Source organism: Mus caroli, unplaced genomic scaffold (assembly GCF_978045245.1).
Source record: "Mus caroli unplaced genomic scaffold, Mus_caroli_1 scaffold_19, whole genome shotgun sequence".
NCBI classification, from domain to species: domain Eukaryota; kingdom Metazoa; phylum Chordata; class Mammalia; order Rodentia; family Muridae; genus Mus; species Mus caroli.
Window position 1 is genome coordinate 87898786 of NW_028227274.1, and position 24497 is coordinate 87923282.

The 24497-nt window shown below is 39.8% G+C and overlaps 1 pseudogene; it reads right to left on the reverse strand.

The window, feature by feature from the left end:
- Nucleotides 1–14312: 14312 nt before the first annotated feature.
- On the reverse strand, nt 14313–24133 carry LOC110284584 (glyceraldehyde-3-phosphate dehydrogenase pseudogene; annotated as a pseudogene).
- Between the last annotated feature and the right edge of the window lie 364 nt (nt 24134–24497).

Sequence of the window (24497 nt, forward strand, 5' to 3'; positions counted from 1 at the left end):
AGCACGCGGTCCGCACTCGGCTGGGGAGCCCCAGGCTGCTCAAAAGAGCTCTGAAATGCAGAGCTGGGCTAAAGATTTCCGGCTTTGGTGGCGCAGTTAGGGCTTTAATAGCAGCAGTGGTGCTGAGGTTCTGGCTTCTGCAGGCATGGCAGAAGCAGAGGCTGTCTGTGCCCCGAGTTGTGAAATGCTGATAGTGAGTGCAGCGGCCTGCCGGCCCCCGCCTGCCGGTCCCGGAGTGGCCGTGAAGCCTGCCACAGCTGGGGAGGGGCCGACTACAGCCGCCGTCCCTCCTTTGGCCCCCCCAGAGTCTGCCCGCACTCCCTTGTGCCTGCCTGGCTGCGTGCTCCCTCCCCAAAGACAGTGCAGAGAGCACAGGGCGTCTATCAGGTAGTTAAATAGTTAAATTGCTGCCTCTGCCTGCCTGCCAGCGTTTGTTTGCCACTCCCAGGAGTTTACACCGCATTCCGGCGCGCAGCGGAGACTCCGCTCTGGGCTCTTTGCATCAAAGGGTTTGTTTTCAGCCTTTGCCTGCCTCTTGGGTGGGAGAAAGGCTCATTCTCCTGCCCCCTGTATCCTGTCTCTTGTAAACAGAAAAAATTGTGTTCATTTTGAAATATCAGTGGTCTGATGTGAAAACTGCACTCCCTTCTCTGCCCCATGTGTTTTCTCTTCTCAGGCACTGCCCTGAGCTGTGTGAGTTTGTTCTAAGCTCCGGTGAGGGAGACATACAAGGTAAGGAGCACCTGACTGCCAGGCTCTGTTGAGGGTCTCATGTCTGTGGGACTAGAAAATGTCCCATCAATCTGACCTAGGTTATGAAAAGTTACAAAAGTTAAGAGAAAGATAGAGGTCTGCAAAGAAGAATTGAGAGCAAAGCTTCAGCAGACTCAAAAGAAATAGGTTAACAGTAAAAAGAGGTAAACTATGAAAAAAGTTAAGTGACAGAATATAGATGTAATAATTAGATAACATTCAAAGTAAGCAAAGACAAGAAAGAGATATATATAGATAGAGAGAGAGACATTATATGAGATCTCCATTGTAGTTAAGAAACAGGAGCAAAGAGAGATAAATGACAAAGATTAGAACTTGGCACAGTGATACTTGCTAATAATACTAGCACTTAGAGATGATCTGTAAGAAATAGGGAGCCAGAAAATTTTCAAAAAAGATAAGAGAAATGAACTGCTGGTCACAAAAGTCAGGGAGACTAGAAAACTTAGTACCTGGCAACAAAAAAAAGAAAGCTTTTGGCTAAAGATCAGAGTGTTTGCTGTTGAAAAAGAAGAACACTGGGTGAGAGACTGTCCTAACAAAAAGAAGAGGAGCCCCCCCCTCCTCAAGACAAAACCCTTCACCTGTTTGTGGCTGAAAGTAAAGAGATAGCAGAAGGGGTGCTAACACAGAAGCTGAGTCCTTAAAAGAGACTGTGTTTTCATATTCCTCCACTAACCAATGCAAAGCAAGTTTAAAAGGTTCCTGGACACTACAGGTCCTTGCAAACTGTGGATCCCAGGTTCTGCTGCATTAAAAAGATAAACAGCCCCTCGTATAAGAAATAAAGAACAACCTTGGATGGCCTTGGATGCTATTGAGACTGCCCTAATGTTGTCCCCAACTTTGGGACTCCTAAATGTGACTGAGAACAAAAGTATTGCTAAAGAGGTTCTTACTCAGAAATTGGGACCCTAAAAGACCAGTGGCACTTGAAAAATTAGACCTGGTGACTGAGGGATGGCCTGCTTGTCTGTACATAGTGGCTTCTGGTCAGAGACACATGATTCAATTGTTTCCCTGGCTGATGGACACATTATTAGAGCTTTTTGTTGACAGAATAAGACCTACTCATCACTCTGACATTCTGGCAGAGGGAACTTTGGCTCAGAAGGTTGAACTCCTGGCGCTAACCCAAGCCCTGCGGTTGGCTGAAGGCAGAGACATCAAAGACAAAGAAGAAATTCTGGCCCTCCTAGAAGCTCCTGAATGAACTGGGTGAGTTGGAGTACAGGGTATCGGCTAAGAAAGCTCAGCTATGTCTCAAAGCGGTGGCTCACCGAAGCCAAGAAAAAAGACTGTGATGCTGATCCCAACCCCCACCACCCCGCGCCAAGTACGTGAGTTTCTGGGAACGGTGGGCTTTTACAGACTCTGGACTAAAGAAAAAGTCCCATTCACCTGGACTGAGGAACACCAAAAAGCCTTTGACAGCATAAAGGCAGCCTTGCTTGCAGCCCCCGCTCTGGCTTTGCCAGATCTGACTAAGCCTTTTACCCTACACGGATGGCAGTAGCCTCATGGTTAAAGGTAAGCGGAAGGCGGGGACAGCAGTGCAGCAGTGGACAAAAAGCAGGTGATCTAGGCCAGCAGCTTCCCTAAAGAGACTTCAGCCCAAAAAGCTGAACTTGTGGTTTTGATACAAGCTTTATAAATGACACTGACAGCGGGTATGCTTTTGCCACTGTATGGAACAATATGCAGACAAAGAAAGCTGTTGACATCTGCAGAAAAAGACGTTCTCAATATGGATAAATGATACTGCTCACATAGTCATCAAGAAGACTATTAAAGAAAATTTTTTCCAAGGTTCAGAGTGCCAAAAGCAATAGTTGCCCAGGTAAGTCAGGGTGTGGCCAAGCATTTAGAGGTCAAATAAAAATTACATTGTGTGTATAGACCTCAGAGCTCAGGATAGATAAAAATTAGTTTAAAACTCTAAGACGGACCTTGACAAAATTAATCGTGGAGACTGGCATGGACTTGGTGTTCCTTCCCTATGTCCTATCTCTTGATTCAGTTTTACTCTGTTTAAGATCCTTTATGAAACTCCTATGCCCATCATAGTCTCAAATGATGTGTTTAAACCTATGTTGTTAATAATGCTCTGTATGCTAAGTTAAAAGGGCTTGCAGGTGGTACAGAAAAAAAGTCTGGTCACAACTGGTTACAGTGAACGAGCTGGATATCCCAAGGACATCTCACCAGTTCCAGCCAGAGATCTGATCTACGTGCACCTGCGTCATGCCCAGACCCTAACTAAATTAGTTATTGAGACTGGCGGTAAAGACTGGGTGACCCTCCTTCCCTTTGTGCTTCTCAGAGTCTGAAACACACCTGGACGTTTTACTTCTTTGACTGAGTCTAGCAGGATATTGGATCCCTGTGTTGACTCTTTCTCACCCTCTGCTCTGTTTACCCATTTAAAGGCCTTGGAGGTTGTCAGAACACAGATCTGGGACCAGATCAAAGAAGCTCATGCACCTGAGACTACAGCAGTTCGGTCCTTGTCAGATGACATCGCACCGGCACTCTTGAGCCTCGGTGGAAAGGACCATATCTGATACTGTTAACAACTCCACGCCTCCCACGTCAAGAAGGCTCCTAGCCAGGGTAGAGGCAACCATGAAGACAACTGGACGGTGGCAACTACTGACAATCCTCTTAAACTTCGCTTGTGTCGTGGGGGCCACCCTAAGCCTAGGGAACGACAACCCTCTTGCCCCGATTCAACAGTCATGGGAAGTGCTTAATGGGGAGGGAAACATTGTATGGGCAATCACTGCAGCACATCCCCCTTGGACTTGGTGGCCTGATCTCACACCTGACATTTGTAAGTTAGTAGCAGGATCTCCCAATTGGGACCTCCCTGACCATACTGATCTTAGTAACCCACCCCCTGAACAGCGGTGTGTTCCAGGTGGAATAGGGAACACGTATGGGTGTTCAGGGCAGTTCTACCGAGCTAATCTTAGAGCTGCACAGTTTTATGTTTGCCCTGGTCAGGGTCAAAACAAAGAGCTTCAACAAAAATGTGGGGGGGCATCAGATTATTTCTGTGGCAAATGGATATGTGAAACGACAGGGGAGGCCTACTGGAAGCCTTCCTCTGACTGGGATCTAATCACGGTAAAACGAGGTAGTGGTTATGATAAGCCATATCAAGGAGAAAGAGATCCCCATAAATATCCAAACTATGGCGACCTCCATCCAGATGAGGCCGCCATAGGAGCTTATGGGTGTGCTACTGAAAACAGCCCCCCAGGACCATGCAAAGGTAAATACTGCAACCCCCTACTTATAAAATTCACTGAAAAAGGAAAACAAAATCGTTTAAGTTGGCTTAAAGGAAATAAGTGGGGTTGGCGTGTATCCAGTCCACCGAGAGACCCTGGGTTCATTTTTACAATCAGGCTGACTGTGACAGAACAGGGTCCCCCAATAGTACCAGCTCCACCAACTCCACAGCCCAGAACAGTGAGACCTTCCCTACCGACCTTAGTTTCCCCACCGCCCCTAGATACAAAAAGCCGTCTGGTCAGTCTAGTTCAAGGAGCTTTTTTGGCGTTGAATAGGACTAATTCTAATATGACTCAATCATGTTGGTTATGCTATGACTCTAGGCCCCCTTATTATGAAGGAATTGCTCAGATCAGGACTTATAATACTACTTCAGATCATTCTCAATGCCTTTGGGGAGAAAACAGAAAGCTGACTCTGGAAGCAGTTTCAGGAAGTGGACTCTGTTTAGGCCAGGCGCCTCAGGATAAACGGCACCTTTGTAATCAGACCCAGAACATCCAGCCTAGCAAAAGTGGTCAGTATCTGGTGCCTCCCATAGACACAGTATGGGCTTGCAATACCGGTCTCACTCCTTGTGTATCTCTATCTGTTTTTAATAGTTCCAAAGACTTCTGCATTTTAGTTCAGCTTATTCCTAGACTCCTGTATCATGATGATAGCTCCTTTTTAGATAAGTTTGATCATCGGGTCCGTTGGAGAAGAGAACCCATTATCTTAACCCTGGCAGTACTTTTGGGATTGGGAGTGGCAGCAGGAGTAGGTACAGGGACCGCTGCCTTAATTCAGACCCCCCAATACTATGAAGAATTACGTACAGCTATGGACATTGATATTAGAACTATAGAACAGTCTATAACTAAATTAGAAGAATCTTTAACTTCCCTGTCTGAAGTAGTGCTGCAAAATAGGAGGGGATTAGACTTATTGTTCCTTAAAGAAGGAGGACTTTGTGCTGCCCTAAAAGAAGAATGTTGTTTTTATGTTGATCATTCAGGAGTAATCAAAGACTCTATGGCCAGACTTAGAGAACGCCTAGATATGCGTAAGAGAGAGAGAGAAAGCCAACAAGGATGGTTCGAAAGCTGGTTTAATAAGTCCCCTTGGCTTACCACTCTCCTCTCCTCCATAGCAGGACCCTTAATTATACTTATGCTTTTGCTCACTCTCGGCCCCTGCATTCTTAATAAGTTAGTGGCTTTTGTCAGAGAAAGAATAAATACAGTGCAAGTTATGGTATTAAGGCAACAATATCGGGTCCTACAGGAAGCCGGTACCCAGCTCTAAGATTAGAGCTTGTCCCTAAAAGAAGGGGGGAATGAAAGAGTTAATGAAAGAGTGAAATTACTGGACACCTGAACTCTCCATGAACTCTTCAGCTCAGAGTTCTCTTACCCCTCCCATCCAGAGATAGTTCCCGGAGCACTCCTGAACTTTTTACCCCAAGGTACCCCCTCCCAATTGGAAACTGCTCCAGGAACATTTTTTAGATAAGGGGTCTCCTGGAAAAAACCTAGTCCTACCCCTCCCAACTGAAGACTGTGCCAAGAACATTTTTGAGATAGGGGCCTCCTGGTAATGTTCCAATAGATCGAGTACATTGCCAAAATATAGGACACGACCCCTTGGTTATGTAAAGCCCCTTGGCAGAACACCTTGGTGACGTAAAACTTGTACTTTTCCCCTGGCTATTTCCTATAAAAGCTTGTGAAAAGTTTGAGCTAATTGCCGAATCTCCTCTGCACCTTGCAGGCTGCATGAGATCCGACCCCAGATATCTGGTATATGTGCTTTTTGTTTGCTTTCTTGTCGTTGCTGTATTAAATCTTACTCTCTATACATCTTAAGTACCGGTCTCAGTGTCTTCTTGGGTGCGCGGCTGACCCGAGGCTTGAGTAAGTGCCTCCCTTTGGGAGTTTTGGAGTCTTTCAATCTCAAGGTTGGGACTTGCATTTATTTTCCCATTATTTTAATAACTTGGTGGATATGTAAGATGTCTAAATCTTAACACAGTAACAATGATCTAACTTTCTTACTGTTATTGTTATTTGTCTGTGATGCAACAGGAATAAATCTCACTGAGGTAGGATTCAGAACTACTTACGTGGGAGGAGAACTGCTCCATGTAATATTATTGCAGTGACCCTCTGCATTGGCTTGATCCTGCAGGACTGAGGAACATATTGGAGGTAGTTTTCTAATTCTGTTGTTTCCATGCCCTTCATATGAGACGATAATGTGAAGCATAATATACTCCTGATTTTAAGTGGTCATATCAGATTCAAAACAAGAGTTTTATTACCTTGAATTACCATTTCTAGATGAGCTTTGCAGCTGAATTTCATTATTCTTCAGTAATCTTTGATAGATATGAGAGCTCATGCACCACACAAAAAGCCCCTTTGAAGGAAGACAAATATGTTATTTTATATCTCTTCAAAATAATGAGGATTTTGTAAGATTATTTACATTTCCCTTAATATCACTGAGACAGTGTCTAAGCATTATGTAAAATTTATGTTTTACCCACATTTTTATTAGTTCTTGAACAAAGGAGTGCTTCTTGTGATTGAATCCTTAAAGCAGTTTCAAGTGACAAAATCCCTAATACTTAGGTGCTGATGTAAATTCACCTGTGTCATAAATCCTCTTACTCTGATTTTCGAAAGACATTTGGTGAGCATGTTTGTCAACTCTTGCTCATTATGCTCATTCATAATTATACTTATAGAACTCAAAACTGTCTATTCTAACAACAAAGAAATTAGTATATGCTTTCCAAAGAAACATTATGTGTTTTAATAATGTTTTAAAGGCCTCTAACAATATTTTAATGAGGATAATGAAATTTTAAAGCAAAAGCTTTAGATTAAGAGCAGAATGATTGCCTAGAATCTATAAGACCCTGATTTTAGTCACTAGAATTCCAGACATTTATAAACTAGCATCGTGAGCAAGGCTTTAATAATTATACACATGGGGTATTGAGTTCAATCAACGTAAGTTACAAAGTGGCTAATATACCAGCCATGGTTTCATAGCAAGACTCTTTCTCAAAAACAAAAACAATCCACAGACATTTTGAAAAGGGGTTCACTGACAAAATAAAGAAAATTTTTTCATGTATTTTTTTGAAAAAAATTTTTTTTAATTTCTTTTTTTTATTAGGTATTTTCCTCAATTACATTTCCAATGCTATCCAAAAAGTTCCCAATACACTCCCCCCCCCAGTCCCTCACCCACCCACCCCCACCCCTTGGCCCTGCATTCCCCTGTATTGGGGCATATAAAGTTGGCAAGTCCAATGGGCCTCTCTTTCCAGTGATGGCCGACTAGGCCATCTTTTGATACAAATGCAGCTAGAGTCAAGAGCTCTGGGGTACTGGTTAGTTCATAATAATGATCCAACTATGGGGTTGCAGTTCCCTTTAGCTCCTTGGGTTCTTTCTCTAGCTCCTCCATTGGGGGCCCTGTGATCCATCCAATAGCTGACTGTGAGCATCCACTTCTGTGTTTGCTAGGCCCCGGCATTGTCTCACAAGAGACAGCTATATCTGGGTCCTTTTAGCAAAATCTTGCTAGTGTATGTTTTATTAGATATTTTCTTTATTTACATTTCAAATGTTATCTCCTTTGCTGGTTTACCTCCAAAAACCCCCTATGCCATCCCCCTCCCCCTGCTCACCAACCCACCCACTCCTGCCTCCCTGTCCTGGCATTCCCCTACACTGGGGCATCTAGCCTTCACAGGACCAAGGGCCTTTCCTCCCACTGATGTCTAACAAGGCCATCCTCTGCTACATATGCGACTGGAGCCATGGGTTCCTCCATGCGTACTCTTTGGTTGGCGAAAGTCATAGAATTCTACTAATAATTTGGTTCTTTGCCACATTTACTAAGGATATAAAGTTAATATTGCAGCAGATTTTTCATGAATTTGAATAATTTTATTGTTTAAATGTTAAAAAAAAAATTGCTTTTTTTCAGGGGGCAGAAGAAAATCCAAGTCCAATCTCATTTACACAAATAGTAAAGATACTTGGCACAATAGCAGTAATTTCATTAAAAATATAATAGAGAAATTGCACTCCTTTAATAACAAAGCACAAAAAAACCTTAACTTCAGTACTAGGAACTGAGAGAAAATGTCTAGAAATAATGGTATAGCAATATGCTGCAGACAGAAAAAAAAAAAAACAAAAAAAAAACAAAATCTTGCCACCAACAACACAGAAATCTTCCTTCATCCTTTATTTGGATTGTCTGACCTTAAATGCTTCCACATAGTTGACTCACATTGATCATAAGGTCAAGGCTTAGAATTGAGAAAAATACAGATAACAAATAAGCAGTAGAAATGGAAATAAATTTACCATATAGCTTACCCAATCCATTTATAAGCAATGACCACAGCCAGGTCACTAAAGCATTCAAGTAGCTCTAAACAATTAGGTAGAGACATTTATAGAAAGTATATGGAAATTATGAGGAAGCAGAGGTCCAGGCATATGTGTACTATTTGAATGGTTAATGAAAGTTTTAATTAAATACAATTGGAAATAGAGGAAAAGGAAGACATTATTTGCAAACAAATTTGTATTTTCTTGTGCATAGAGAAATGCATATAGCTATTTAATAATTTGCCTGGACAAACTATGGTAGATAAGTTTGGATAATTAATATGTTATTATTTCTCTCAAATTTTCATACATATAAACATAACAACCCAATACTACAGTATAACTGAAAGTTTTCACAAAAGTATGCTGCTGCCACTATGTATATCTAGATATAGAATTAAGTTCATAAATGCTTTAGATTATTTCATCTTGATCTAGGTTCATATGATTTTCAAAAAGTCATAGATATTGATTTATGATGACAATGACTGATGACAGAGTTATGCAAATTTTTAGGTAGAGTCTCAACTAAGACCTACCACAACAACACTTTGTTGTGATCTCTTGTTTTATTTCACATTTATTGAATCTTTATGAATTTCACATCGTGCACCCAATCTCACTCATCTCACCATTCCTCTCTATCTGTCCTATGCCCTTGCAACCTCTTTACCAAAAGAAAGAAAAAAATCTCACTATGAAAGAAGATGTGGAGTGTCACAGTGTTTCATACAGTATACTCTTTTGACCAAACAAGTATACTTGCATACACTAGCAAGATTTTGCCGAAAGAACCCAGATATAGCTGTCTCTTGTGAGACTATCCCAGGGCCTAGCAAACACAGAAGTGGATGCTCACAGTCAGCTATTGGATGGATCACAGGGCCCCCAATGGAGGAGCTAGAGAAAGTACCCAAGGAGCTAAATGGATCTGCAATCCTATAGGTGGAACAACATTATGAACTAACCAGTACCCCAGAGCTCTTGACTCTAGCTGCATATGTATCAAAAGGTGGCCTAGTTGGCCATCACTGGAAAGAGAGGCCCATTGGACTTGCAAACTTTATATGCCCCAGTACAGGGGAATGCCAGGGACAAAAAGTGGGAGTGGGTGGGTAGGGGAGTGGGTGGGAGGATATGGGGGACTTTTGGGATAGCATTGGAAATGTAAATGAGGAAAATACCTAATAAGAAGTATTAAAAAAAAGAAAATAAACTTTACTTTCTAAACAAAAAAAAGAAAATATTTTTAAAAAGAATATATTTTCAATAAATGAAAAAATAAATATTGTTTTATCAACCTTAAGATCATTATTTTTCCTAGAAAAGAGTACATTGAGAATTTAATTGATGGTATCACAGGTCAATCAGAAATATCCCTCTTGTAGAGCCACTTGATAATCTATCATTTTATTTTGCTCAATTACTTTTGGGCAGCAAATTAGAAAATTATAGATTCCTATCCCTAAATTACAATGTCCTGTCTTTCATATTCAGTATACTTTTGGATAAATTTGCTTATAATTTGGTGCACATGATGTACCTGTTTAATACAGATGGTTTTTGCTTTATCTTTGAAGGGGGCAGGTTAACCTTGCTGCATTTAGAAATCAAATACTTGACTCTAGCTGCATATGTATCAAAAGATGGCCTAGTCGGCCATCACTGGAAAGAGAGGCCCATTGGACATGCAAACTTTATATGCCCCAGTACAGGGGAATGCCAGGGCCAAAAAAATGGGAATGGGTGGGTATGGAAGTGAGGGGGAGGGTATTGGGGACTTTTGGGATAGCATTGGAAATGTAATTGAGGAAAATACGTAATAAAAAAATTAAAAATTAAAAAAAAAGAAATCAAATACTTAAAGATATCACTAATCCAAACATCAAGTACTAACTCATTGGTCCTTCTAAAGAATATATGTTCAAATAGCCAAGATCTTTAGGTAGTAAAGAAGAATAACAACCATCTCATTCAGTGTGATAAGAGAATGATTAGTAACTGGATCTTCAGCATTATAACACATCAGCTTCCATGACTGATTCTGTCACTGCCACATGCACAGTAGGCCACCATCCCCTTTAAAATCAGCTCCAGTCTTCAGTTTCTTAAGTCTTTGTGGACATGCTACTTGAACTGCACAAGGGATATGAACATTTTCACAAGCCTTGTTTTTAAAACTTTTCTACAGCAATCCAAATCAGAAACTAAGTTCAGCTACAACCTTGCTCTGAGTTTCTGATCTCAGAGGAAATGTCACACTCTCTGTTCTTCAGGGTTTGAAGTCACCGTAAACATGCTTCATTTTCTTCTGGCATCTGGCATCCTGTAGTCTGAGGTTTTAGAAGTCAAATCACATTAACATGAAGAACATCAAAAGCAAACTCAACCCCCTAGTGCATATCTCTGAAATAATTGAGATTTATCCAGTATTTCAAAATTAGTCTGTGGAGAACAGCTCACCAATTCCACTTTAGTTTAGCATATAGTAAGCTCAACAAGCAGAATTTTGACTCAATTAGATGGTTCTTAAACGTGTAATTATTGCCATTATCTTTGACAAACCTTCACTTTGCTATAGAAAGATTGGTATTCTTTATTGATATCAGTATTGCTTTTTTAAGGTAAAAGAATAGTTAGTAATCTCTTGAAAACTATTGGTACCATTCCAATTTGGACACAATGAAAGCACCTTTCTTTATTGTCTGCTGCAAACAGTTTTGGTGCTGGGTTCTTATAACTGAAAAAAATACAACTGACAAACTGGTCATTTTCTTGGAGACTTTAGTTTTATCTATGTTTTAAGTGTTATTTCTATGCCATTTTTTACTTAAGGACAACTTTTTTTGACTTGTCACAGACTACTTAGTAATTTAGAGACTTAGAAGTCATGGTTTCTTGAATGGCTGAGAGCCATAAATCACAGTGTGAGTTTGTAAATTTGCTGGTGGTTTTACTAACCATTATCACAGTTTATTTTTATTTAATCAAACACATGACAAAAATGATTTGACCTTATACTTTTAAAATATTAGGTTTGCAATTAAGAAAAGTATGTGCAACATGGTGATTGTAATACCATGATGCTTGTTCCACTTGAAGGCAAAAATAGTTTTTGGAATCACCAATGTAAAATGTCCATCATGAAATGGATGTCCTGGATGAATTTTTATGACATCAAAAGTTGGGGAGAATGACTGGAATCAACTAGCAGATGGAAACTAGCTGAAGCTTTGCAAACTCAAATCCTCTTTGCACAGCTGCAGAGCACTGAGTTGTGTGTTTGACCAATGAGATCCAGGAATGAAACACATTTCTGCTGACAATCACACATATTCAATCTATGTGTCCAATCATCTACTAGGACATAGACTATGTATATCACCCTCTTGAGTAATTTCAATTAGAAGTTCATAAATCCTGGGAAATATGCATAGGTTTAAAAGAAGCAGGAGTCCCAGCACAGAGAATGGAAAGTTGACAGTGAATCCTTTACCAGAAACTAATTGTAATTGATAATCAGTGTCAAAGAGAAAATCAGCTTTCTGTCACTAGGTATATCAACAACTCATCAGAGCAGGTCCCATGCTCCTGAGTAAACTTCCTGTGTGTGTGTGTGTGTGTGTGTGTGTGTGTGTGTGTGTGTGTAGGAGAAGGGGGTATTTTTAGTTTCATACTGCCTTGTTTTGGTATGAAATAGGTGACTTTTAAATTACAAATTCCATGACTGTGGCTAATAATGAGGCTACATATTCTGTTTGCATAATGTGAATGTCTAATACAAATATTTTATGTAATATCTGCCTCATAGGTTATCTTTGTATTAAATCATTAGTAGTAAGATAATTAAATTATTATAGTAATTATATTACTATATGTTATTATATTTATATAATAAAATTTATTTTTTCAGTTTATGCAACAACACAAATAAATAATAGGCTATCAAGCATGACATAAAATAATATCTATCAATCTATAGTAATATGAATAAATGTTTGAATAAAAATAAATGATGGGAGTAGTTATAAATCGACTCAGAATAATTTAAAACATACTTGTAGATGTTCTTCTTGCTAAGAAGGGGATATTTAACTCCCCATATATTAAATGTGATTCATAGCTAGTCTTTTCTGTAGAATGCAGGATGGCAAACAAAAAAAAATGTAACTTTAAAGTAGAGAAACCTGATAATGAACTCTTCGGATTTTATCAGCATTGTGTTTAGTCTAAAGTTTTGTGGGTGAGTTGGTATCCTTATTCACCTACTGGGAGTCCTGCCTGGATACAAGAAGTGGGCACTTCAGAATCCATATGCCCCACTGCTAGTCTTGGCTAGAGTCACCCTCAAAGACACCCTGGAGACTCCCCCACCCCAGATCTCTAATATACCCTAGAGATGCCCTACCACCTACCATTCACTATTCAAGCCCTCTCTCCCCAGTTTTTCCTACACCCGATCCTCCCCACAACCTCCATCCCCCAACCCCCACCATAATCTGACCCATTCTCCTTCTGAGCAAGATTCAAGCATCCTCCTTTCAGCACTTTTTGTTATTTAACTTCTTTAGGTCTGGGATTGTAGTGTGGGTATCCTGTATTTTATGGCTAAATCCACTTATAAGTGAGTACATACCATGCATTTCTTTTGGTGCTGGGTTACCTCACTCAGGTAAGTCATTGTTCCATTTATTTGTCTGCAAATTTCAGGACGCCCTTGTTTATAATAGCTGAGTTGTATTCTATTGCATAAATGAACCATATCTGAGCTGTTTCCAGTTTCTAAACCTTTGACACAAAATTTGTTCTGCCAACCAATGACTAGTCCAACCTGAGATCCATCCTGTAGACAACAAACAATCCCTGATACTATTAATGATACTCTGTTATTCTTGCAGACCAGAGCCTAGTGTAACTGCCCTGTGAGAGGTGCCACCCAGCAGTTGACCAAGACAGATGCAGAGACCCAGAGCCAAACATTAGATGGAGCTTGAGGAGTCTTGTGGAAGAGTTGGGGAAGAATTGAGGAACCCAGAAGGAAACAGGAACTAGACAAAAAGACCACCAGAGTCAACTGGACCCTTGAGGGTTCCCAGAGACTGAACCACAAACAAAAGACCATACATGGGCTGAACCCAGCCCCTTCCACCTGGAATATATATATCAGATTTGTAGGGTAGCCTTCATACAGGTCCCCCAACAACTGGCATGGAAATTGTCCCTGACTCTGTTGCTTTCCTGTGGATCTTATTTCCCTCACTGGGCTGCCTGTCTGGCCTCAGTAGAAGAGGATGTGCACAGTCCTGCAGTGATGTCCCAGGGTGGATTGGTATTGGGGAGGGGGGATGAGCTTCTTCTTCTCAGAGGAGAAGGGGAGGGGGAGATGGGGTAGGGCTGTTTGAGGGAGGGCATGGGAGGAGGGGCACTGCGATCTTGATGTAAAGTAAATAAATTAATTAATGGAAAAGTGTTTAGTCATATGATTAGTAAGTACCTTTCCTATGTTGTGGTAGAAATGATGCTTTATCTTTGGTCTGCCCCTGAAGCCAAATAAGCTTACATTAATCTTGAGCAAAATTCAAAGACACATCCCAATAAAAGGCATCCTATAAATTCCTAGAGTCATATTCCTTTTTGTGTGTGTGGATGCAGCGAACTTTACTAATGGTATTCAAGAGAGTAGGGCTCCCTAGTCCCCTCTTATTATGATGGGGATCTGGGATGGAAATTGTAATTGAGATGATCAGTGTTGGAGGCCAAGGTGGGCAGGACTCCTCAGCAACCAAGGACTTGTCTCTTGCTCTCAGCGTTCTTGCTGGGGTGGGTAGTACAGGGTTCTTACTCTTTGGAGGCCATGTAGCTGTAGCAGCATTCATTGTCATAACAGGAAATGGGCTTTACAAAGTTGTCATTGAGAGCAATGCCAGCCCCAGCATCAAGATGGAGGAGTGGTAGTTACTGTTAAAGTCTAAGGAGATAACCTGGTCCTCAGTGTAGCCCAGGATACCCTTTAGTAGACCCTCAGATACCTGCTTCAACACCTTAATGTCATCATACTTGGTAGGTTTCTCCAAGTGGCATGTCAGATCCACAATGGATGCATTGGGGGTAGGAACATGGGAGGCTTTGTCTACAGCCTTGGCAGCACCAGTGGATGCAGGGATGATGTTCTGGACAGCCCCATGGCCATCAAGCCAGAGCTTTCCAGAGGGGCCATCCACATTCTGAGTGGCAATGATGTTTTGGACTGTGGTCATGAACCCTTCCACGATGCCAAAGTTGTCATGGATGATGTTGGCCATGGGGGCTAAGCAATTGGTAGTACAGGATGCATTGCTGACAATCTTGAGTGAGTGGTCATATTTCTCGAGATTCACACTCATCACAAACATGGAGGCATAGGCAGAAGGGGTGGAGATGATGACCCTTTTGGCCCCTCTCTTCAAGTGAGCTCCTGCCTTCTCCATGATGGTGAAGAAACCAGTAGACTCCAAGACATACTTAACACCAGCATTGCCCCATTTGATGTTAGCAAGATCTCACTCCTGGAAGATGGTGATGGGCTTCCTGTTGATGAGAAGCTTCCCATTCTTAGCCTTGACTGTGCCATTGAACTTGCCTTGAGTAGAGTCATACTGGAATATGTAGACCATGTAGTTGAAGACAATGAAGGGTCATTAATGGCAACAATCTTCACTTGCAAAGTGCAGAGCAGAAGGCAGCCCTGGTAACCAGGTGCTGAATACAGCCAAATCTGTTCACATCCGTCCTTTACCATCTTGTCTGTGGGACAATGCTGGTACTGCATGAGAAGATGTGACTCTCTCAGAAATAGGGAGGAGCAGAGAGCTAGGGCCATATTCTTCCCCCCCCCCCTTTTTTCTCCCCTCTTTTTTGAATTGGATATTTTCTTTATTTACATTTCAAATGTTTTCGCCTTTCCAGGTCCCTCCTTAAGAAACCCCCTATCCCATCCTCCCTCCCTCTGCCTCTATGAGGGTGCTCCATCACTCATCCACTCCCACCCTGGCATTCCCCTACACTGGGGCATAGAATACCCTCAGGCCAAATGGCCTCTCCTCCCACTAATGTCCAATAAGATCATCATCCTCTGCCACATATGCAGGCAGCACCATGGGTCGCTCCATGTGTATTCTTTGGTTGGTGGTCCAGTCCCCAGGAGCTCCAGGGAATCTATTGACACTGTTTTTCCCTTCATGTGGCTGCAAACCCCCTCATATAGCCATATTCTTATATCACCACAAAAATAATCAAAAATCATCAAAGCTAAGAAACTGACATAATCAAGAAGAAACTTGAAACACATAACCAACAGTCAGAATGTGGTATTTTAGATGATGAAAGATATATTAGTTAAAAACTCAGAAAATATGAATAAAGCATGGAACTTACCTAGTATATACCAGTTTCTTGATTAATTATAACAAATATATCTCAAACAGTGATGACAGCCAAACTGAATCCTTTTATATAGACCTATGAACTATTAAATTTTTATGTAAATCTACAATTATCCCAGAATTAAAAACAAAAACATTATATAAGCAAATATAATTTGGGCAAATTACTTGAACATGTGACCTTATGTGACCAGCAAGTTAATCTATGGAAGATAATGTAATAAATCATTGATTCATATTTTCAGTGTGTTAGGTATTTCTTCCTCAATTGCAAAGAATTTTGAATACTAATTTAAAGTTAAATTACAAAATAAGTTTTATTTATTGATGTGTGAAGATCATCTTCTGCAATCTGAAATTTGTATGCTGAGTGCTTCTTGCTATGTCTAAACTTGTCTGTCACAAGCAGGAACATTTACATGAATTTTTCACTGTTACATGGTGTGCATGTTTCAAGGGTTCAGATTGAAACATTCCATCTTATACAGAAACTTCATAAGCAGGAACCTAAGAAGCTCAAACTTGCTTCAGGAATTTTCTGAAACTGACTAGATTCACTATCTGCTTCCCTCCCAAGAGTAAACAATAAAGACTTTCAGACAAGCAAGCTGCAAAGAAGATGATGTTAGACCAACTGCCTTGAAAAAGCAGAAACAAGTCAAGCTGCCTAGAAACTATTTAGGCTAATTGAGCCACCTAGAGAGGACACTCCCCAACATGTTGAGCTGCCTGTAGACTGCAGTGTGCTCCCAGTCTCAGGCTTTTGTGAGGGGGCTTTGGTGATGCAGTTATCTTTAAGTCATTCTGCTCTGCTGCTAAGTAAGACCTCACTCATATTCCTTCAAGTAACCTCAATGAAACAACAAGTTGGAATTCAGTTGTATCCATATTTTGGTCTGTTTTTGTCTTCTTATCTAGAGTGAATACATGTGTGTATTGTGCTTCCTCAAGAGTCTTGTCATACAGCACTGATCCATCACATAAACCCATTAAGATGAAAGAAGAGGGAGATAAAAGAGATGGAGTTCAGTCAGAGAAGCAAAGATGCTGGCTTGCTTGAGGGTGAAGGTCACAATTAATGGATGTGGCAAGCCTCTCTCGAAATGGAAGAAGACAAGGGAATGAAGACTTCTCTGAAGCCTGCAAATGCTGCTGACAATTTCATCTTAGCCTGTGAAACCCATGTCAGAGTTCTAAACAACAACAACATTAACAGAAGGTAAATCTATGTTGTCTTTTAGGCTTGGGAAATTTCTTATCATAGTCATTGAAAACTAAAACTGTGTTTCAAATACACCTCATTCTATATGTAGACTTAATAACTCAATCTCTATTATGATGATAATTTTATTTACTGAAGACTGCTTTATTCATATGTTATAAGTGAGTTGAAAAGAAGTATACCATTTAAAATTATAATGTAATATTGATGTACATAGCCATATTTTGGTGTTTGGTAAAGTAGTTAAAATAGACTTTGAGATAGATGGGGTACAGGCTTTGAAAAAAATTAGTTTTCCTATTTTTAAATTTCCCAATTCATAAATGTAAAACTTGAGTTCTTTGTGGTTATAGGTTTTAATAGTGGTATAAGGATAATTTTAAGATTTAGACCTTGGACAGATCTTTCATAGTTATACTCCTTTCTTCTCTCAGGCAACATATTCTCATGTGAATATGTATTGTTAAAAGTAGTTCAACAATAGTGAGAATGGGCTTCTGCAATGAGTTCCTGGCCATAATGTATTATGTCTACAGTTCCATTATTTCAGAAACTAAAGCAGACAGATTGTTAATAATTAAGTATATCACTCACTACACAGTGGGGGAGGGGGGAGAAACAATGAAGTAATGAGGAGTAATGAAGGAACAGAGTTTTCTTATTATCCCAAATGTACTTTTCATTCTTCTTAGATTCCTCTAAGAGTATTGTGTTTGCCTTGTCCTTCATGTTGTCAATACTATGCAGAACACTTCCTTAAATATGAATAAGGAATAAATGAGGAGGGAATGGAGTTATAAGTGTTTTGAGAGCAGTTCTATTTCGACAACTATGAAAATATGTCTGTCTCTTTAATATCCAAGCCTGCCACCACTGTTGACAGCCTCTGCAAGTTCTGTCCCACTTAGACAAGTTTTAGTGATCCTACAGTCATGGTACTAACAACTAAAGGCAAATTTATAAAACCAATCATGAAATAATCAGGATATGGAATTTCTTTTCTTTAACAAGTAAAGTCCACATTTCATAAGGTGTTCGGGTCACTGATTTTCCCCATGTACTTCTTTTTTGTTGAAGTTCACAACAATGGAAGAACACCAGGATTGCTTTCAGCTAAAGAGCTTTGAGGATTATAAGATTATATAGTCTGAGCACATCGAAAAGAATGCATTCAAGACCATGTCAACAGTGCATATTTTAAAAGAGAAAATCTACTTCACTAAAATCTCACCTTCTCTAATCACTCAAGGAGCAGCTTCTACTGCACTCCTCTGAGTCTTACTCTATGGTTTCTATGGAAACACAGAAGTTTTAGGACTTGAAATACTCATGACATTGGAAAAGTAAACAAGCCTAGAATGTAAGTAATAGTACTGCACTTGGAGAGCCTTTTGTAAGATTTAATTGGCTGGCATATTTTAAATTCTGTTGACATTTATAATAAACTTCAGTTGGCCAATAAAATTGTCTTCTGTTCTTGAAATTCATCAAAATATAAATTATACAAATATATGTGGGCTAGAGGGGAGGCTCAGTGATTAAGAATGCTGGCTGTCCATTTGCCTGTGAATGTCATGAATTCATTTTTTTAATAGCTGAGTAGTACTCCACTGTGTAAATGTAACACACATTTTCTGTATCCATTCTTCTGTTGAGGGACATCTGGGTTGTTTCTGGCTTCAGGCTACTATAAATAAGGCTGCTATAAATAGTGGAGTATGTATCCTTATCTTTTGGGATATGCTCAGTAGAGTTATAGCTGGGTCCTCAGGTAATACTATGTCAAATTTTTTGAGGAACTGCCAGACTGATTTCCAAAGTGGTTGTACCAGCTTGCAATCCCACTAGCAATGGAGGAGTGTTCCTCTTTCTTCACACCCTTGCCAGCATTTGTTATTACCTGTGTTTTTATCTTAGCCATTCTGATTATTGTGAGATGAAATCTTGGGGTTGTTTTGATTTGCATTTCCCTGATGACTAAAAATGTTGCACATTTCTTTAAATGCTTCTCAACCATTCAAGATTCCTCAGTGGAGAATTCTTCGTTTAGCTCTGTACCCCATTTTTAAATAGGTGGCTCCAGTTACATAAATAGCAGATGGATGTATCTGGCATCAAACAGAGGGTAGGTTCTTGGTTCTGTGGAGGTTTAATGCCCCAGTGTAGGGGGATGCTAGAGCAGTGAGACAGGAGTGGGTGAGTGGGTGGAGGAGCACCCTCATAGAGGCAAAGGAGAAGGGGGAAAAGGAAGATGGGATGGAGGAATTGTGGAGGGGTAACCAAGAAGAGGAATATTATTTGAAATGTAAACAAATAAAATGATTAATTAAAAAAAAAAAAGAATACTCGCTGTTCTTCTAAAGGAACCAGGTTTGAGTTCCAGCACCTACGTGAACAATACAAGTATCTGTAACTCCAGTAATTGGGGATTTAATGCCCTCCCATGGCTTTCATGAGGACCAAGAATACAAATGGAGTAGAAACACAAATGCAGAAAACAACATCCTTACACATAAAATACACTATAAATTTAAATCAGAAACAAATACAAGTTTTGGTATTTAGAGAGAAGAAATACATGGGAGATTACTAAGTCCTTTATGGAAAGACAATGCAAATATAAAAATCATTCGAAGAGGCAAGCTGTTTTACCAACCTTGAGATTCCACCTCACACCAGTCAGAATGGCTAAGATCAAAAATTCAGGTGACAGCAGATGCTGGCGAGGATGTGGAGAAAGAGCAACACTCCTCCATTGTTGGTGGGATTGCAAACTTGTACAACCACTCTGGAAATCAGTCTGGCGGTTCCTCTGAAAATTTGACATAGTACTACCGGAGGATCCCACAATACCTCTCCTGGGCATATATCCAGAAGATGTTCCAACCGGTATGAAGGACACATGCTCCACTATGTTCATAGCAGCCTTATTTATAATACCCAGAAGCTGGAAAGAACCCAGATGCCCCTCAACAGAAGAATGGATACAGAAAATGTGGTACATTTACACAATGGAGTACTACTCAGCTATTAAAAACAATGAATTTATGAAATTCCTAGGCAAATGGATGGACCTGGAGGGCATCATCCTGAGTGAGGCAACCCAATCACAAAGGAACTCACACAATATGTACTCACTGATAAGTGGATATTAGCCCAAAAACTTAGAATACCCAAGACATAAGTTACAATTTGCAAAACACATGAAACTCAAGAAGAACGAAGAACAAAGTGTGGAAACTTTGCCCCTTCTTAGAATTGGGAACGAAACACCCATGGAAGGAGTTACAGAGACAAAATTTGGAGCTGAGACGAAAGGATGGACCATCTAGAGACTGCTAAACCCTTCGATCCATCCCATAATCAGCCTCCAAACGCTGACACCATTGCATACACTAGCAAAATTTTGCTGAAAGGATCCTGATATAGCTGTCTCTTGTGAGGCTATGCTGGGGCCTAGCAAACACAGAAGTGGAGGCTCACAGTCAGCTATTGGATGGATCACAGGGCCCCCAATGGAGGAGCTAGAGAAAGTACCCAAAGAGCTAAAGTGATCTGCAACCCTATAGGTGGAACAACAATATGAACTAACCAGTACCCCCCCAAGCTAGTGTCTCTAGCTACATATGTACCAGAAGATGGCCTAGTCAGCCATCAGTGGAAAATGAGGCCCATTGGTCTTGCAAACTTTATATGCCCCAGTACAGCGGATTGCCAGGGCTAAGAAGTAGGAGTGGGTGGGTGGAGGAGTGGGTGGGGGAGCATGTGGGGGACTTTTGGGATAGCATTGGAAATGTAAATGAAGAAAATACCTAATAAACATAATAATTAAAAAAAGAGGTAAGCTGTTTTACAAAGCAACATGTGAAATCTGTACTTGGCTACTTGTACTGACTCATAATTAAAATTTATATTTTACAAATTTGCATCTTTCATTTAGATTGGATTGGTTTCACTCTGACATTGCAATTTTTTTATTTTCTTTAATAATAGTATTCTCATTATGTTTAGTTATCACCTCCACACATCACAGAATTATTTGAGAGAAAAGCTTTAATTGACAGTTAGCTAGATCATATTGATTTGTCAGCATATCTGTGAGGTTTCTGTTAATTATTAATTGATGAAAGAGAGTGTTCAGTCTACTGTGGGTACAACTATCCCTAGGCAGATCATCCAAGCTACAATGAAAATCTAGCTCATAAATAGCTCTATGAGAGAAGCAGAAGGCAAGCCAGAAAACACTTTTCCTCTATGAGCTCTGCTTCAAGCTGCTTGCTTGAATTCTTGGAAAAGTAAGGTGAATCAACCCTTTCTTATCCATATTGATTTTGGTCACAGTGTTTTATCACATAAACAGCAGAAAAAGTCAAGCATATGTTTTGTCACTTTTCCAATTTTCCATACAATGTATTTTTATCTCATTTACCCCATACTCCCTTCATGCACACTTCCCCGATCTACCCTTTCATTCCTAACCCATGTCACTTTCTGTCCTTTCTATATGTGTATATCACTAATGTCTTCTTTTTCTTCCCTCCAGCTCATGCTTCCTCAATCCCTTGGAGGCATTCCACAAATGACAGAAAATCAGTACAAATACTGTTTGCTTAACGGGTAGCAGTGAAATGAGACAAAACATGAAAGACAAGAAAAAGATGAGTAAGTAGCAGAAAACAGAGATATCCTGAAAGAAACACTGAAAGATTATGGAATGGAGATTTGAACTGCTTGTCAAGAACCATCACCCCCAACAGGTAGGTTCAGCAAAAATGGCATCAATAAAGAACTTCCAAGCCAAGATCGGACTATACAAAGCTTTTGTCTCTTTCTCTAAACAACTTGACATTATAAAGGTGGGGAACTGCAGTCCTCCAGGTTGGCAGCTGTGCCAGCATTAAAGGACAGATTTGGAAGAGTCAATCCTTTTCCATGATGGACACACAACAGGGCAGAGCTGGGGTGTGGTCATCTATGAATAGAGTTTGAAGAAAGGTAAGCAAAGAATCAGAAATACTCACTTGACACTAATTTTATTGATAGAAAAAGCTGGAAGAACTTGAGGAGGAGGGCGATCTTGCAGGAGGACCAGCAGTCTCAATTAACCTGGACCCCTGAGTTCTCTCAGACACTGAACCACCAACCAGGCAGCATACATCGGCTGATATGAGACCTCCAACACATATACAGCAGAGGACTGCCAGGTCTGGGTTTAGCCAGAGAAGATGCACGTAACCCTTAAGAGACTGGAGGCCCCAGAGAGTTTAGAGGTCTGGTGGGATGGGGGTTGTTTTGGAGGTGGAGACATCCTTATGGAGGAGGGGAGGAGGTATGGAATGTGAAACAGTCAGAGGGTGGACCAGAAGGGCAATAAAATCTGGAGTATAAAAAAAAATTAAATAAAAAGAATGAATATATATATATATATACATATATATACATATATGAACAAAAAAGAAATACCATTTATATGTATATGGTATTATACATCTTAATTAATGTTTTATTATACATAATATATATATTATGTGTAAAAAATTTAGTATTATCCACATTTTCTAAAATTTTGTAGAGCTCTTTGAATGCATCATCTATGGATAAAGAGGATACAGATCAATGTCTGTATTGTTATTTATTAATCAGTCACTGTCTACATTTGTCATCTACATTTTATGTGTTATGTGTATCTTTGGATATTTCACTGATATATCCATTACCTATTACTGATATATTATCTACTGTCTATGTACATAATTACAATTTCTCTGTTATATACTTCCATCTATCTGCTTACATGTCTATCAGTTACCTTTGTGTGTCTTGTCTTTCTTCCAATAACTCCTTCTACAACCTATCATTCACTTGGTCTTCATAGATAACTCAGGTTTGTAGTAAAGCACAGATCCTTTTTTAGTTTTCTGTTATAGGACAATTCCTTGACTTTCATTTATAGAAAAATTAATGAACTATGCTTCAGTGTCTATGCTCAGCTTTCAGCTCATATTGGATTTAGTGTTAGAGGATCAAGGTTAGTTCATTCCACTTTATCATTTTTATCATATTTAAAAAACTTAGTAGAGGTATATTTACCTGTTGGTATTTGTATTCCTTTCTTAGATGTTAAAAACAATCAAGATATCTTGGGTAAATATCTGGTTAATATGACATGTAAACACTGAATAAACTTTATGCTTGAAATTTTAAGTTTCAAATAAAGGTTAACAATGATTCAGAAATCAGAAAATAATAACAATTGTCATGGATGCTTAGGTGTTATAGTACAAAACTATTTCCCATAGTTCTAATCCTAGAACATGGGAAATTGAGGAAGTAATTTAAGGCATACCTCAGCTACATAGAGAGTTTGAGGCTTGTTTGGATCACATAACAGCATTCCTTCTCTCCCCCCACCCCCCAAAAGGAGGGATAGATGGAACAATAGATGGAGAGAGAAAGAGACACAGGGTCATCAAGATTGACTGCTATTTTGTCTTAGCTTATAAGTGTTCTTGCTTTATACTTGTGTGTGTGTGTGTGTGTGTGTGTGTGTGTGTGTGTGTGTGTGGTTTACTTTATAAATTGTGTTTCTTTCTATAATTGAATCATTGCAGACAATCATTTGTAATTCTAGCCACATAGCCTTGGCTTGAAGAAGTACTGGAGAAGATAAACCCATAAAATCGAGGACTTAAAAGTCTAGCCAAACTGCTTTGAAAAACTTAAGTGAGAGTTGGAAATTACATTGTCAGAGAATTATAGAATGCAGGGACATTTGGCATGATATACAGAGATTAGGCCTGCCAGTAAGTAATGAAATAGTCAAGGAGAGAGAGAGAGGGGAAACAACGCAAAGGGCATTTTGATAAGGGCTGGCCACAGAAATGTCAGGCTGTATTGAAGTGAACCTCGGCTGCCTTGATGGAAAAGCTTTGCAGGCATCACTGTCATGATAAATAAGGAACATGTAAGTGATAGAACCACACTTACTTTGATTTTTCTAAAATGAATAGAGCCATGTTCCACATCAGAGAGTTTAATTGTTAAGGTGAGATGCCAGGGGACATGAACAGAAGTGAAATTGACAGAGAAATGTGCTACTCACCTAGTGACAAGAAGTTAAAAAATGGCATAATGAATTCTTTATCTTCAGAATTGATCCGAAGCTTTTTCCTAGTCAAGAGTGTATCTGAATTTTCATTATCATTTACATGGTGGTCTCATTGGGAAATTTCTTATGTATGATTAGATCAGACAATGGGCTAGCATTATGTCTAATTTTCAGCTACATTGGGGCATTCTCCAGTACAGAATGGTCTCACTGTGAGTTCAAGTTGAAAATTTTTCATTAATTCTAATGCCTGGAAAATATTTTCACATTTC